General features: G+C 47.7%; 1 long non-coding RNA gene across 1 annotated transcript; it reads right to left on the bottom strand.

The window, feature by feature from the left end:
* Positions 1–654: 654 nt before the first annotated feature.
* LOC129511346 (uncharacterized) lies at positions 655–10,012 on the bottom strand. The gene is made up of 3 exons (XR_008664796.1): positions 9,057–10,012; positions 8,341–8,505; positions 655–5,593 (listed from the first exon to the last, which is right to left on the bottom strand). It is a non-coding gene; the product is annotated as an uncharacterized LOC129511346 (long non-coding RNA).
* Between the last annotated feature and the right edge of the window lie 3,114 nt (positions 10,013–13,126).

The raw sequence follows: 13,126 nt of genomic DNA, 5'->3' as shown, positions 1-13,126 counted from the left end.
GTCATGGGAGCAAAATGTCCCAAACCAAGCCATCTCAGACCCTTTAAGCACTACTATTTTATGTCAGTAAACAGACGTCACTGATTTAAATGAAGGAATTATGGAACCTGAAAATAACAGTCTTAGCAGTTCTGAATTTGTGATTACTTCCTTGCTGAGTTGGGTCAGTGAGACAAAAGGGAAGTTCTATTACTCAGCCATTAGAAACGACAAATACCCACCATTTGCTTCAACGTGGATGGAACTGGAGGGTATTATGCTGAGTGAAGTAAGTCAATCGGAGAAGGACAAACAATATATGTTCTCATTCATTTGGGGAATATAAATAATAGTGAAAGGGAATATAAGGGAAGGGAGAAGAAATGTGTGAGAAATATCAGAAAGGGAGACAGAACATAAAGACTCCTAACTCTGGGAAACGAACTAGGGGTGGTGGAAAGGGAGGAGGGCGGGGGGTGGGGGTGAATGGGTGACGGGCACTGAGGGGGACACTGACGGGATGAGCACTGGGTGTTATTCTGTATGTTGGTAAATTGAACACCAATAAAAATTAATTCATAAAAAAAGGGGGGGGAAGTTCTGGAGAACTACAAAATCTCTCTTCTGTGTCTTAGGTAAAAAAAAAAAAAAAAAAAAAAAAAATTGCAACTCCTGGAAGCCCTAATATAAATTAGAGGACATCTGGCCAGTCTGCCAAATGCACAGTAGAATTTGAAAATTAACTGCGGTTGTGCTCATATTTCCAAAACAGATAAGCGCTATCACTATTAGTATTATATGTCTTAAAATACAATTCAAATAGACTCACTTATAGACGTTACAGTGTGTATCTGGGAATTGCTTCAAACATCGACTGGTGGGGGTTGGTGGGCACTCAGAATGAGACAGGATTGGCCATGTTGAAGAAAGTTATGCAAACTTGGAAGTAAAAGGATGACTTGCATGCCTTTTCAGTGTCTTTCCTAGAATATCATCTATGAGGCCCACCCAAGAATTATTTAGTTCTTCGGTTAGAGTTCAGCAAACTTTTTCTTTGAAAGGCCATATAATAAATATTTTAGGCTTTATGGGCCATTTGGACTCTGTCACAACTACTCTGCTTTGTTGCATGAAAGTAGCCACAGACTGAACTGGGTTCTGTTCTAAAGTGGTAAAAATTCAAACTTTATATTTTTTTAAAGATTTTATTTATTTATTCATGAGACACACACAGAGAGAGAGAGAGAGAGCCAGAGACACAGGCAGAGGGAGAAGCAGGCTCCCCGGGAGGAGTCCAATGCAGGACTCGATCACACCCTGAGCCGAAGGCAGACGCTCAACCACTGAGCCACTCAGGGGTCCCTCAAACTTTGTATCTTGATCAGAGGAATTAACTCATGAAAATACGGTCTGATCCTCTCTGGTGTGAAATGAATGAAAAAGTCCCACATTCATGGACGCTAATGGACGATCATTGAAGAAAAACCAAGTGGATCAATAATCATCTTATTTAGTTACAAACAGGATAATTTAGAAATGTACCAGTTGTTTACTGCTAAGACAAGTTTTATATTCAACTTTTAGCCACGATGGTGGTGGAAGCATCAGGGTTGTGATACTGTATTTCTTCAGTACTAAGAGACCATCAATTATATAATCTGCCACCAATTCAAGGCATTTAAACATTTTGTTTTTAAATTTTTAAGGAGGAAGCTAACTTATGATTTACAATGCTCTAGCATAAGAGAAAACTAACACACTATTGTATATATTATATTCTTACTATTTATTAGGCCCCGTGCTAGCTACTTGAGATGTGATTTCTTTTATCCCCCTCTCAGGTAAATATTGTCACATTTTACAAACGAGGAAATGTTTTGATCCCACATATGATCCAGAATCGAGTTTGTGCGATTTCAGTCCTTTACAACTTACTGAGGTTTGATGACCTAATATGCACAGGATTCCCCCTCCCCCACCCCAAAATGGAGGGTCCCTGTGAAACCTTTTGTGAGCTGAAATGGCATAAAGGAGCAATTACCATTAATTTAGACAAAAAAAAAAAAAAAATTGAGCATCCCCAGACCTCGTTTAGGCTTTTCTGATACTTTATGACACATCTTGCTAATGGATGCACAAAATAAATCAAACTGAAGAACAGATGCTCACAGACACAGTTCAGAGCTTTGGCAGCTTGGTGCTGAGATGCGGAGGGTAGTTCCAGGAGAAGGAGCACCGTGGGGCCGCTCTTGCTGCTCTGGGTGTGCACATCCCTCTATTGCTGTGAAACCAATGCTGAACACTCTTCTCACCTTTTCTTCATAAAAGTGGAAATCCTCTTTGATTTCATTCAGTTAGCAAAAGCAAGAGGCCTTTCACAATGAAGGCCTGATGGAGGTCCTTCATGAAAGCAAAGTGGCTTAAAACAAACTTTTGAGAAACAGGGGATACGTGTAGCCTTTCCTGGAGAATGTTCCATGTGTACATGAGAAGAATGTCTGTTTGGCTGCTGTTGGATGCATTCTTTAGTTGTCTAGTAGATCTAGTTTATCCAGGGGCGCCTGGGGGGCTCAGCGGCTGAGCATCTGCCTAGGGCTCGGGTCGTGATCCCGGGGTCCTGGGATCGAGTCCCCTGGGATTGCTTCTCCCTCTGCCTGTATCTCTGCCTCTCTCTGTGTCTCTCCTGAATGAATGAATAAATAAATCTTAAAAAAGATCTAGTTCATTCATTGTTCAAGTTTTCTATTTCATTGTTGATCTTCTGCATTATCAAAAGTGGGTTATTAAAGTCACCAACTATTACTAAATTGTCTGCTTCCCTCTTTAATTTTACTAGTTTTTGCTTTGGGCTCTATTTTTAGGTACATATATAGTTTGTTTTTTTAGAGATTTTATTTATTCATTCATGAGACACAGAAAAAGAGAGAGAGAGAGAGGCAGAGACACAGGCAGAGGGAGAAGCAGGCTCCCTGTGGGGAGCACAATGCAGGACTCCATCCCAGGACTTTGGGGTCACGACCTGAGCCGAAGGCAGATGCTCAACTACTGAGCCACCTGGGCGTCCTGGTACATATATGTTTATAATTATCTTTTCCTATTGGAGTGACCCTTTTCCATTATAAAATGTCTTCCCTTGTCTCTGGTAACAATTTTAAAGTGTATATTCCTTGATATTTGTATAGCTCTTCTCTTCTCTGGTTACTTCTTGCATAGTACATCCTTTTCCATCCTTTTATTGTGAGTCTATTTGTACCTTTGAATCTAAAGAGTGTGTATTGCCGAGAAAATGTAGTTACCATGTTTGTTTGTTTTAAAGATTTTATTCTATTCTTCATTTATTTGAGGGAGAGACTGAGGGAGCAAGTGTGGGGAGAGGGGCAGAGAGAAAGGGAGAGGGACAAGCAGCCTCCCTGCTCTGATTGAGCCGATGTGAGGCTCAAGCCCAGCACCTTGAGACCATGAGCCGAAGTTAGATGCTTAGCCAACTGAGCCACCCAGGTGCCCCAGTTACACCATATTTAGAAATTCATTCTGGTACTCTCTGCCTTTTTATTGGAATGTTTAATCCATATACATTTAATATAATTATAGATTAGGTAGGATTTAGGTCTACTATTTTATTATTCATTTTCTATGTGTCTTACATCGCTTTTGTTCCTCTCTTCTTTTGTAATTGCCGCCTTTTGCATTAAATAAGTTTGAGTACGCCCCTTTAATTCCTTTGTTCTTTCTCAACTATATTTTTAAAGTTATTTTCTTAGTGGTTTTCCGAAAGGTTTACTATTAGCATGTTAAAACAATCTGGTTTAGATTAATACCTGATTAATTGCAATAGTATACAAAACCATTGCTCCGATAGTTTCATTCCTTTTCTCTCTTTTGTGCTCTTGTCATACAAATTACATCTATATATAAGTAAACCTATCAGAAGTTTAATAAGTATTGTTTTATGCGGTTGTCTTAAATTATATGGAAGAGGTGTAAATAAAAATACATTTATACTTTTATAATTCTCATATATTTATTTTTACTGGTGTTCTTTATTCACGTGAATTCAAGTTCGGATCATCCTTTTATTTCAGTCTAAAGGAGTCCCTTTAGTATTTCATGCAAAACACGTCTATTTGCAACATATTCTCTCAGTTGTTTATCTGGGGATGTCTTTATTTTTTGAAGAACAGTTTGCTGGCTCTCAAGTTCTTGGCTAATAGGGTTTTTTCATTTTTGTTTTTCTTCTGGCACTTTAAACGTGTCATCCATCCTACCACCTGGCCTGCATGGTTTCTGTTGGGACATTCAACTTGCTGAAGATCCCCTGTGATGAGTTCCCTTTCTCCTGCTGCTTTCCAGAAGTTGGCCATGTTGGGTCTACCTGTGGTCTCTTGAGTTTTTCTTCCGTGGAGTTCTTTGAACGTCTTCGATATGTAGGTTAATGTTTTCCATCAAAGTTGGAGCACACATTCAGTGTTCTGGAAAGTCCTGACAGTTCTACTTTAGCCTTTACTTCTTGCTTCTGCAGAGCCTCAAGGTGATCTGGTCAGATCTCCTGGGTGTGCAAGGACTTCTCGGACTCCACTAACACGCTAGAGCTTTTCAGTGTCCTCTGTGGACATCTCGTTCACCAGTTTTAACTTTTTTCAGTTAAAACCTTGGGTCTCTCGTTAGCCTTGACTGGTGTGACTGCCTTAGATAGCGATGATGCTAAACAGTTGTTGCTGATCGTTTTTAACAAGCCCATTCTGTTCGCTTCCTTGGCCACCACATATTTGGAGTGAGGGTAAGGAAAGTGGTTAAGTCAAAATGCCACAAAGCTCCCTGTTCATACTGAGATTCAACTGTTTTTCTTGAATAAATACTCCCTGGATTGTTGTAGTCCTTTAGCTAATTTCCAGAACTTTGAAAAAAATGATTTTAACAATTTTTACCTGTGTTCTCTTTGATTGTTTGGCAGAGTGGAATTTCAAAGGTCTTACCCTACTATTCCAGAAGCATTTCTACAGATGAAGAAGTAAAAGTTCAGGTAGATTAAATAGTTGCCTAAGGACACAAGAGCTGAGGAGCACCAAAGCCAGGATTTCAAATTCAAAATGTGTATTTTATACTCTACTACCTCTTGCTCTAAGAGTTTCTAGAACTTCTCATTAGATAAGCAGTAGTTGCAAAACCTCCACCATGAACGCACTCACTTAGACGGCATTTCTCATAAAGCCCTTTCACATCAAACCTCCATTCCTGAACTTTGCCTGTGCCAGCAAGCCATGCTGTCTGCTGACCCACCAACATCATTTTCTATAAACTGTGTTTCTGTCACAGGCATTTTATTTCCCTCTCACTCTGGCTTTGACTCTTACTCAGCTGGAACTCTGTGCCAGCATCTCCTTCGCACTTACTGTAAAGGTGTCTCTTGGCAAGGGTTATTCACAGGAGGAAAGAGTACCAAGCTCAAATAGAAGGTCCCTACCGGGCGGAATGAGTGCATGCTGCCCCAGGGCTACCAGCCCGGTGCCAGTGAGCAGCTGAGGAGCAGGTGCGCGCCACAGAACAAAATCATGCTCAGATTCCTCTTGAACTTGAAGTGTGCTTAAAACAGACCCCTGCATTCTTGAGCACTGACCTGTAATAAAAGTAATGGTAAACGGTAAATCTTTTACCAGGGGGCCCAGATGCACCATTTATTATAAAACCTGAAGTGTCAGGACGGAGAGGCATTTGCTGCAGTGGTGTCAATATTACTACAGCTCCCGATTTCTCTCTTTATGGGCTCAGTTGACCTGAAATAAGACCATTTCACATACTAACAGGGCATTTTTTGGTGACCTACTTGACCCTTGCCTCTGGCCTCAGCAATAAGAAGTGGTAAGATGACATTTTTTCACAGAACAAAACCCAAAGAATTCAAGCTTAAGGGAGCCTAAATCCAACAACGCCTGGCCTTGGGCGTTTAATCAGTTAACACCTGTCTCCTCCTGCAGGGGTCCTGTGCCCTAGCCACACAAATAAAATCACCCGGGGGCTTAAAATTCCTATTGACAAGGCCCTACCTCAGACTAAGTGAGAATCAGGAGTGCCCAGGGAGGAGCCCATAGTATTTTCAGAATGTTCTTCAGGTGACTGTGGGAACCACTGTGGAAAGATCCTAAGGACGCCACCCCCCCAACCCCCGAACTAGAGCAGATTAGCAAATACAAACTACAGGATCCTATGTGAGTCTGATTTCAAATAAAGAATTAAAAAAAAGAGGGCAGCCCGGGTGGCTCAGTGGTTTAGCGCCGCCTTCAGCCGAGGCCCTGATCCTGGAGATTCGGGATCGAGGCCCACATCAGGCTCCCTGCATGGGGCCTGCTTCTCCCTCTGCCTGTCTCTCTCTCTCTCTCTCTCTCTCTCTCTCTCTCTTTCTCTGTGTCTGTCATGAATAAATAAAATCTTTAAAAAAATTTTTTTTTCATTAAAAAAAGATGTCCCATGCAATATTTGGGGCACAGCTAAATTATTTGCTGTTTATCTGAAATTCACATTTAGACGGGTGTCCTGTATCGGGAGACCCTACACAGAACAAAGCTGAAAATTAGAAGGGGCAAAAATAAAGCTCTTCCAGAAGAGACCTGTCACTGCTGGGTAGGTTCTTATCTCGAAAAAATGAGATGATCTGGAACATGACAAAAAGGAAAGTTGCTTGGCCAGGTCAAAGCCGTCCGGAGAGAGTTTCCAAGTCAGGAGGAGGAGAGAGTATTAAAAAAAAAAAAAAAAAGAGGAGAGAGGGCCACAGGAATGTTCGGGGCAGGCTTCTTAGCGCCTGCCTTAGTTTGCGAGGCCTGCCCTAAAGCCCCACCACAGGCCGGGGGCTTCAACCACAGGCTTTTTTTTTGTTTGTTTATGATAGTCACAGAGAGAGAGAGAGAGGCAGAGACACAGGCAGAGGGAGAAGCAGGCTCCATGCACCGGGAGCCCGACGTGGGATTCGATCCGGGGTCTCCAGGATCGCGCCCGGGGCCAAAGGCAGGCGCCAAACCGCTGCGCCACCCAGGGATCCCCAACCACAGGCTTCTACTTCTTCCACGTGCTGGAGGCCAGCCAGGGGGCCAAGATCAAGGTGTGGGCAGGGCTGGTTTCTCCTGGGGCCTTCGCCCCGTGTCCCCACATAGTCCACGTTCCTGCGGCCCTGGGGGCCCCCCCTGTGCCCCAGCGACCTCCTGGAAGGACAGCAGAGGGGATCAGGCCCCACCTGAGCCCATTATACCTTCCTTACCTCTTCAAAGGGTCACTCTCCAAATCCAGTCAGGTTCTGAGGGGCGCGGCCTCCCCTCCCCCGCCCCGTCCGGGAGCAAGGGAACGGCGCAGCCCGTGCCCAGTGCTCCCTCTTTCCGTGGGTCCCTGTTAGGGACAAAACTAACACCCCCTGAAGGTCCTCGGGCCCTGGCCTCCCTGCAGGACCCCGCGGGCTGCGCCTCCAGCCCCGCGCCTCGTCCAGCCTCTGCCCGCGGCGGGCGGCGTCCCCGGGCCAAGTGTCCCCCCAAGAAGGGCGCGGCCGGCCTGGGGCCCCAGGGCGCAGAGGTCACGGCCGCACACGCGGGCCCGCTCCGCGGGCAGGTGCCACCATCGGAGGGGAGGGGCGGCAGGGAGGCTGGGGAGACCGGTCGGTGCCCAGGGCCGCGGACCGAGGTCAAAGCACGTCGCTCCCGGTCTGTCCTGTTGGACGCGGACCGAGCGCACAAGGGGGCCAAGGCGGCCCCGGGGGGTGGGGGGGGCGTCTAGTCCCCGCGGCCCCCGCCCCCGAGGGCTCCTTGATGTGGGGTAAATAAAACCCAGGCTGAGAAATGAGCTTTCCCAGCCCGCCTCGGCGGAGGAGGGCGGCGGGCGGCACAGATGGAGCCCCCCGGGGCCGCACCCCAATCGTCTCAGCCTGCCAGGCCCCTAATTTACAGTCATCGGTCTAATGGCTTTACGGGGACTTAGGGGACCGCGGAGGAGCCGGCAAACGCCCGAGACGATGGGTCCTGTGGGCCGTGTGCAGGTCGGGGTGGCCGCATCCATGCGGAGCAGGGCCGGGGCGGGTGGGGGGGGAGTCCCTAGCCGGGGCCAGGGAAGGGGGAGGCGGCCCGGCACCTGCTCCCGTGCACTGCCTCGGCCCAAACCGGAGGAACCCAGTGTCGTTCAGGAAGGCCGGGGCTGCACAGGCTGCACCGTATCACTGGGAGCACCGGTGGGAGCTCTGATGGGAGCACCGCTGGGAGCACCGCTGGGAGCACACTCCCTGAAAGCACAGAGATCCTTTGATCTGACCGGTCCCCCCCCACCCCCCTACAGACATCAGCGCCTTGGGGGCAGAAGCACGGCGGAAGGACAGGGGGCTTTTCTGCTTACCATTGGGGTACCAGGGTCGGGTGGAATGCAGTCTATCAGTTATTCCAAGGGAAGGGGTGTCGGGGACTCACGGGGCGAACAAGCTTTGGAACACGCTTCGAACGACGTTATATTTGACAATCACCTGTGCAGGGTGTTGAGTTCTCTTCCAACACCCAACTAGGCCTGGAGGAAAACACGGTGAAATGAGAGCGGCTATAACGCGTTACCTGTAAGTGACAGGATTACACAACCGTCGCGCCTCCCCACCCAGCCCCAGGGGTCGCGGGGAGCTTGCATCTAAAGTATGTAATGAGCTCCTAAGTGGGTGGCCTTCAACACAGACACGTTCCCATACAGGGGTTCCTAAGGATTCCTTCCTCCCTGGGGTCTGACCCACAGGTAGAAAGGTGAGGCCAAAACTCCAGGCCTCGCTCCCTCAGAGGGCAGGGATAGCGGCAGGTCTCACTCCTGTTGTGCAAACCATGCGCCACCATGTCCCTCAGCCCACAGGCAGAGACAAACCTTAGTGTCCCCTGCGCCCTGCACAACGCCGGGCACATGCAGGTGCATATTTAATAAATGCAGTTTAATGAAACAGTCCTTGGCCTTCTGACCTTAAAACAGACCTCTGTCCCAACCCCCAGTGATGCTTGTGCTTAGCCTGGGGCAGCAGCAGCCCCTGAAAGGCTTGTTAGGCCAGAAAGCTGGGTCCCACCCCAGAGCATCTCACTTACCAGGTCTGGGGCAGGCCCAGATGCTGCTGCTGCTGCTGCTCCTCGGCGGCCACGGACTGTCTTCAGGAGGAAAGACCCAAGGCTGCCCGCCGCCACACACGCTTTTCATAACCGTGCCCTGAGACTGCCCCAGAAGAAGCCATGAGAAAGAGCCGAGGCTAAAGTCGTTGGCAGAGAGCTAAAATGGCCAAGAATGCTCTTAATCCAGTGCTCAGCAGCTCACCAGTTACATTGTTCATCCAGTACTAGGACACGAAGGGACTCCAGAAGGCACTTCCACTGTCCGTCCTCTTGGAAGATCACAGAGTCCAGCTGAGGAGGAAATCCTATGTACGTAAGAAGATACGTGGTTACGTGGTATCCGCAAGCTCCGTGGGAATTCTAGAACGGAGAGAGTAAGGTCACCTAGGCTAGCAGCTCGCAGGGCCAGAAGCTTTACAGAAACTCTACGTCTGGGCCCCCAAGGGATGGTACTTGTTGCTATAAAACTACCCCCCCCAAAATTAGGGGCTGAACAGTACTGTTGTCTCATGGTTCTGTCGGCTGACAGTAACTCACCTAGGTGGTTGGCGTGGGGTCGCCCATCCTGTCCCAGCCAGACTGGGTGCCCTCCCGGGGAGACGCGACAACCGGGGGCGGGGGGGAGACCCCAGGGTCCAAGGCAGGCCCAGGGCAGGTGCAAGGACAGGAAGCGCTGGGCACCTCCGCAGATTGGGCCAGCCATGCAGGGGCTGTTACTTTCCTGTGCCTCGCTTGGGCTTTGTCATTCAGTCTCTTACAAACAGGGAAGAGATGAAGGTTGGGCTCACGGACTTCAGATATTTAGACGTTCAGAGCTCAATGCCGTGTCAACCTTCCACTGCTGCTGGAACGAGCTCGAATGGCCTAAAGCCATATGAATCGTGCGCTCACAGTTCTGGAGGGAAGGGGTCCCAAATGAGTCTCCCCAGACTAGAGTCCAGGTGTCGCCGGGCCTTTCTGAAGGCTCTAGGGCAGAATGCGATTCTCTGGCTTCTCCAGCGCCCATAGGCCACCCCGACCCTGGGCTCCTAGCCCCTTTCGGCCTCAACAGAGGTGGGTCAAGTCCTCCCCCACATCCCCTGCTTCTGACTCCCGACCTTCGGGCTTCCTCCAACCCCTTGATTACACTGGGCCCACTGGAGAATCCAGGATAGTCCCCCTATTTTTAGGCCATCTGATCAGCAACCTTTCCTCCATCTGTAACCCCAATTCCCTTTTACCATGTAGCCAGTTCGCAGGTCCCAGGGACAGGGATGTGGGCACCATGATGTGGCACACTTGGTCTGTTGACCAACGCGCCATAGAACCTTGTTAAAGCTATGCTGTTATAAAATTTTCCCCGGTATTCTTGAAAACCAAGAACTCTACACACCACTTATTTGTTTTCCCTCTTTTGGGTTTGCTGGAAATGGCAGTAACAATCTTGACCATCTGTCATTTAAACAAGGGAAGATTTGTTATTGCTTTGGCTAAAAAGGCACCTGCCACAACAGCAATGCTGTCCACCTCGGCAGACGGCGCACCACTCCCAGGAGCCACAGCCTGCTATCCCCATGTCACCCCCCCACCTCTTCCGACCAGTGCCACATGGTTCTTACTGGTCCTGTGTCCTGGCCGGGAGGCAGTCAAGGGGATCTGGTGCTCTAATGGGGGGCTAACATACTGATCCACAGTCCTGGGGCGTCCAGCCATTTGTCTGGGTCAGTTTTTTAGTTTCTGTAGAACTGAGTGATGTGTAAAATGACTCCTCACCATTTCTTTATCCATCCAAGCAATGTAACAGCGCTGCTGGTGCAGTTGCTAGCAAGCCAAAGGGCTGCCCTAGTTCCAGGAGGGCTAGACTTCAATCACCAAGAAAAGAATTGGATTGGCCTTTGTTTTTGACATCACAGTTAGGCATGGGAGATGATGAGTTAGAATTTCCAGAGAATAAGGAAATAATGCAGTTCTGCTTTTTAACTTTTTCTCGGTTATCTCATAATGTTCCTTAAACCAGCAAGAGGATCACTCTGCCGATAACAAAAGGCCACTTTTTTTAAAGATGTATTTATTTTAGAGCAGGTGAGCACAGGGGGAGGGGCAGAGGACGAGAGAAAATCAGGCAGACTCCCCAGTGAATGCAGAGCCTGATGTAGGGCTCAATCCCACAACCCCAGGATCACAACCTGACCCGAAACCTAGAGTCGGACGCTTAGGCAACTGCACCACCCAGGCACTCCAACAGAAGCCCACTTTTAAAATGGTGGCATGGCTACACAATTTCAGGAGCTTAGAGCTGCAAATGCTCTGTGTGTGAGAGAGAGAGGGAGAGAGAGAAAGGCAGAGACAGAGGTCAAGGTTGAGATTATAAGGGTGTATTAAGCATTTTTAAATTTTTTTATTTTTAAATATTTATTCATGAGAGACACAGAGAGAGGCAGAGACAGGCAGAGAGAGAAGCAGGCTCCCTGTGTGGACCCCGATGCGGGACTCGATCCTGGGACCCCAGGATCATGCCCTAGGCCGAAGGCAGGCGCTCAACCACTGAGCCACCCAAGGCCCCTGTATTAAGCATTGAAAAGAGACTTTTTAGACTCCCTCAAGTAGCTCCCACTCATGAACACCACCCTTGTGTCGGGACTTTGCTGGGCATTTTAGGTATCATCTGTGATCCTCAGAATGACCTTTCATGGCAGGTGTCATAAACAAGGAAACAGGATAAATGAGATTAAGAAAGTCACCTGAGGTCACGTAAATAGCATTGAGAGGAAATAACCCCTTGGCTCCTGCCTTTAAAGCCCCTGCTGTCTTGCACAGAATAACTCACTGCTGGATCATCTAAGTCTATCAGGTAAATGGTGGCAGTGGAAATATGTGCAGCCGCCTCTGCTGGGGCCCTGAGGTCATGAGATTTTGTTCATGCCTCTGTCATCACTGAACTCCGTGACCCGCACTGACTCCCCCAATTTCCTGGTTAGAGGCCTGCGCAGAGTCCCATGACGAGTCAGCAGCAGAGTCCCATGATGAGTCAACTGTGAGGCTCCCCTGTTTCTGGTGCCACATCCCTTCTCTCCGAAGATGGCTGTACCTTACATAAGACACAATGAAGAAATGAGGCAGACAAAAAGAAGAAATGAAGAAACTGAAGAAGAGAAAAATGAGAGCACACGTATTTGTGTAGGAAAGGAGTAGCTGCGCGTCGTAAAACACGCAAAGAGCCACACATATTGTGCAAAGACAAAAGAGAATTGCTCCAAAAACACTTGGAAACTCTGATTTTACATTATTTACCAAGTTCTCTTTACACTGCATCCTCAGAGGAGATGTATCTTTGAACTCAACTTCAATATCGACCAAAACAAACAACTAAAAATGTCCATTAAAAACGAAGCCAAAACCAACAATGGCCCCGATAGTAGAGAAAATTTCTTTTGTGAATTAAGTTTCACTTAGTAATAAATTCATTCTTAAGGTCAGATTATTTCTTTCTTCTTAAGGCCTTGGAAGCTTTTAGTTTACAGAAAGAGATTATTGTCGCTGGAATTCAGCTTTCCTGACAACATCATTTTAAAATCCAAGAATGCGTACGCACTGCAGTAAGAGACAGTGTCTACCGTTATGCAAAACCCTGCGGTGGGCAGCTCTGCTCATTGCCTAGGCCCCACGCAGTGCCCAGTGCCAAAACCTTACACAGACCAGTCCTGTGTAAGGGGCTCTGATTGATTTTATCCCCAAAGAAGCTAGAACATTGGAAGAGTCCCATAGTGATACTCGGTAATACTGGTTAAATAACTATATATGCGTGTGTGTATATATATTCACTGACCCACAGAATTACATGAGCACATGTATTTTCCAAGGCAAAACAATTCAGGTAAAGCTGCCCTCTTTTCCAACACCCCCTTCCTTCAAAAATCCTTTTCCTGGGACGCCTGGGTGGCTCAGGGGTTGAGCATCTGCCTTCAGTTCAGGTCATGACCCCAGGATCCAGGATCGAGTCCCACATCGGGCTCCCTGCTTCTCCCTCTGCCTGTGTCTCTACCTCTGTGTCTCTCATGAATAAATAAAAT

This window comes from Nyctereutes procyonoides, unplaced genomic scaffold (assembly GCF_905146905.1).
Source record: "Nyctereutes procyonoides isolate TBG_1078 unplaced genomic scaffold, NYPRO_anot_genome, whole genome shotgun sequence".
Lineage (NCBI taxonomy): Eukaryota > Metazoa > Chordata > Mammalia > Carnivora > Canidae > Nyctereutes > Nyctereutes procyonoides.
Note: the sequence above shows the minus strand (reverse complement) of the source record. Positions and strands in the feature narration are given on the sequence as shown.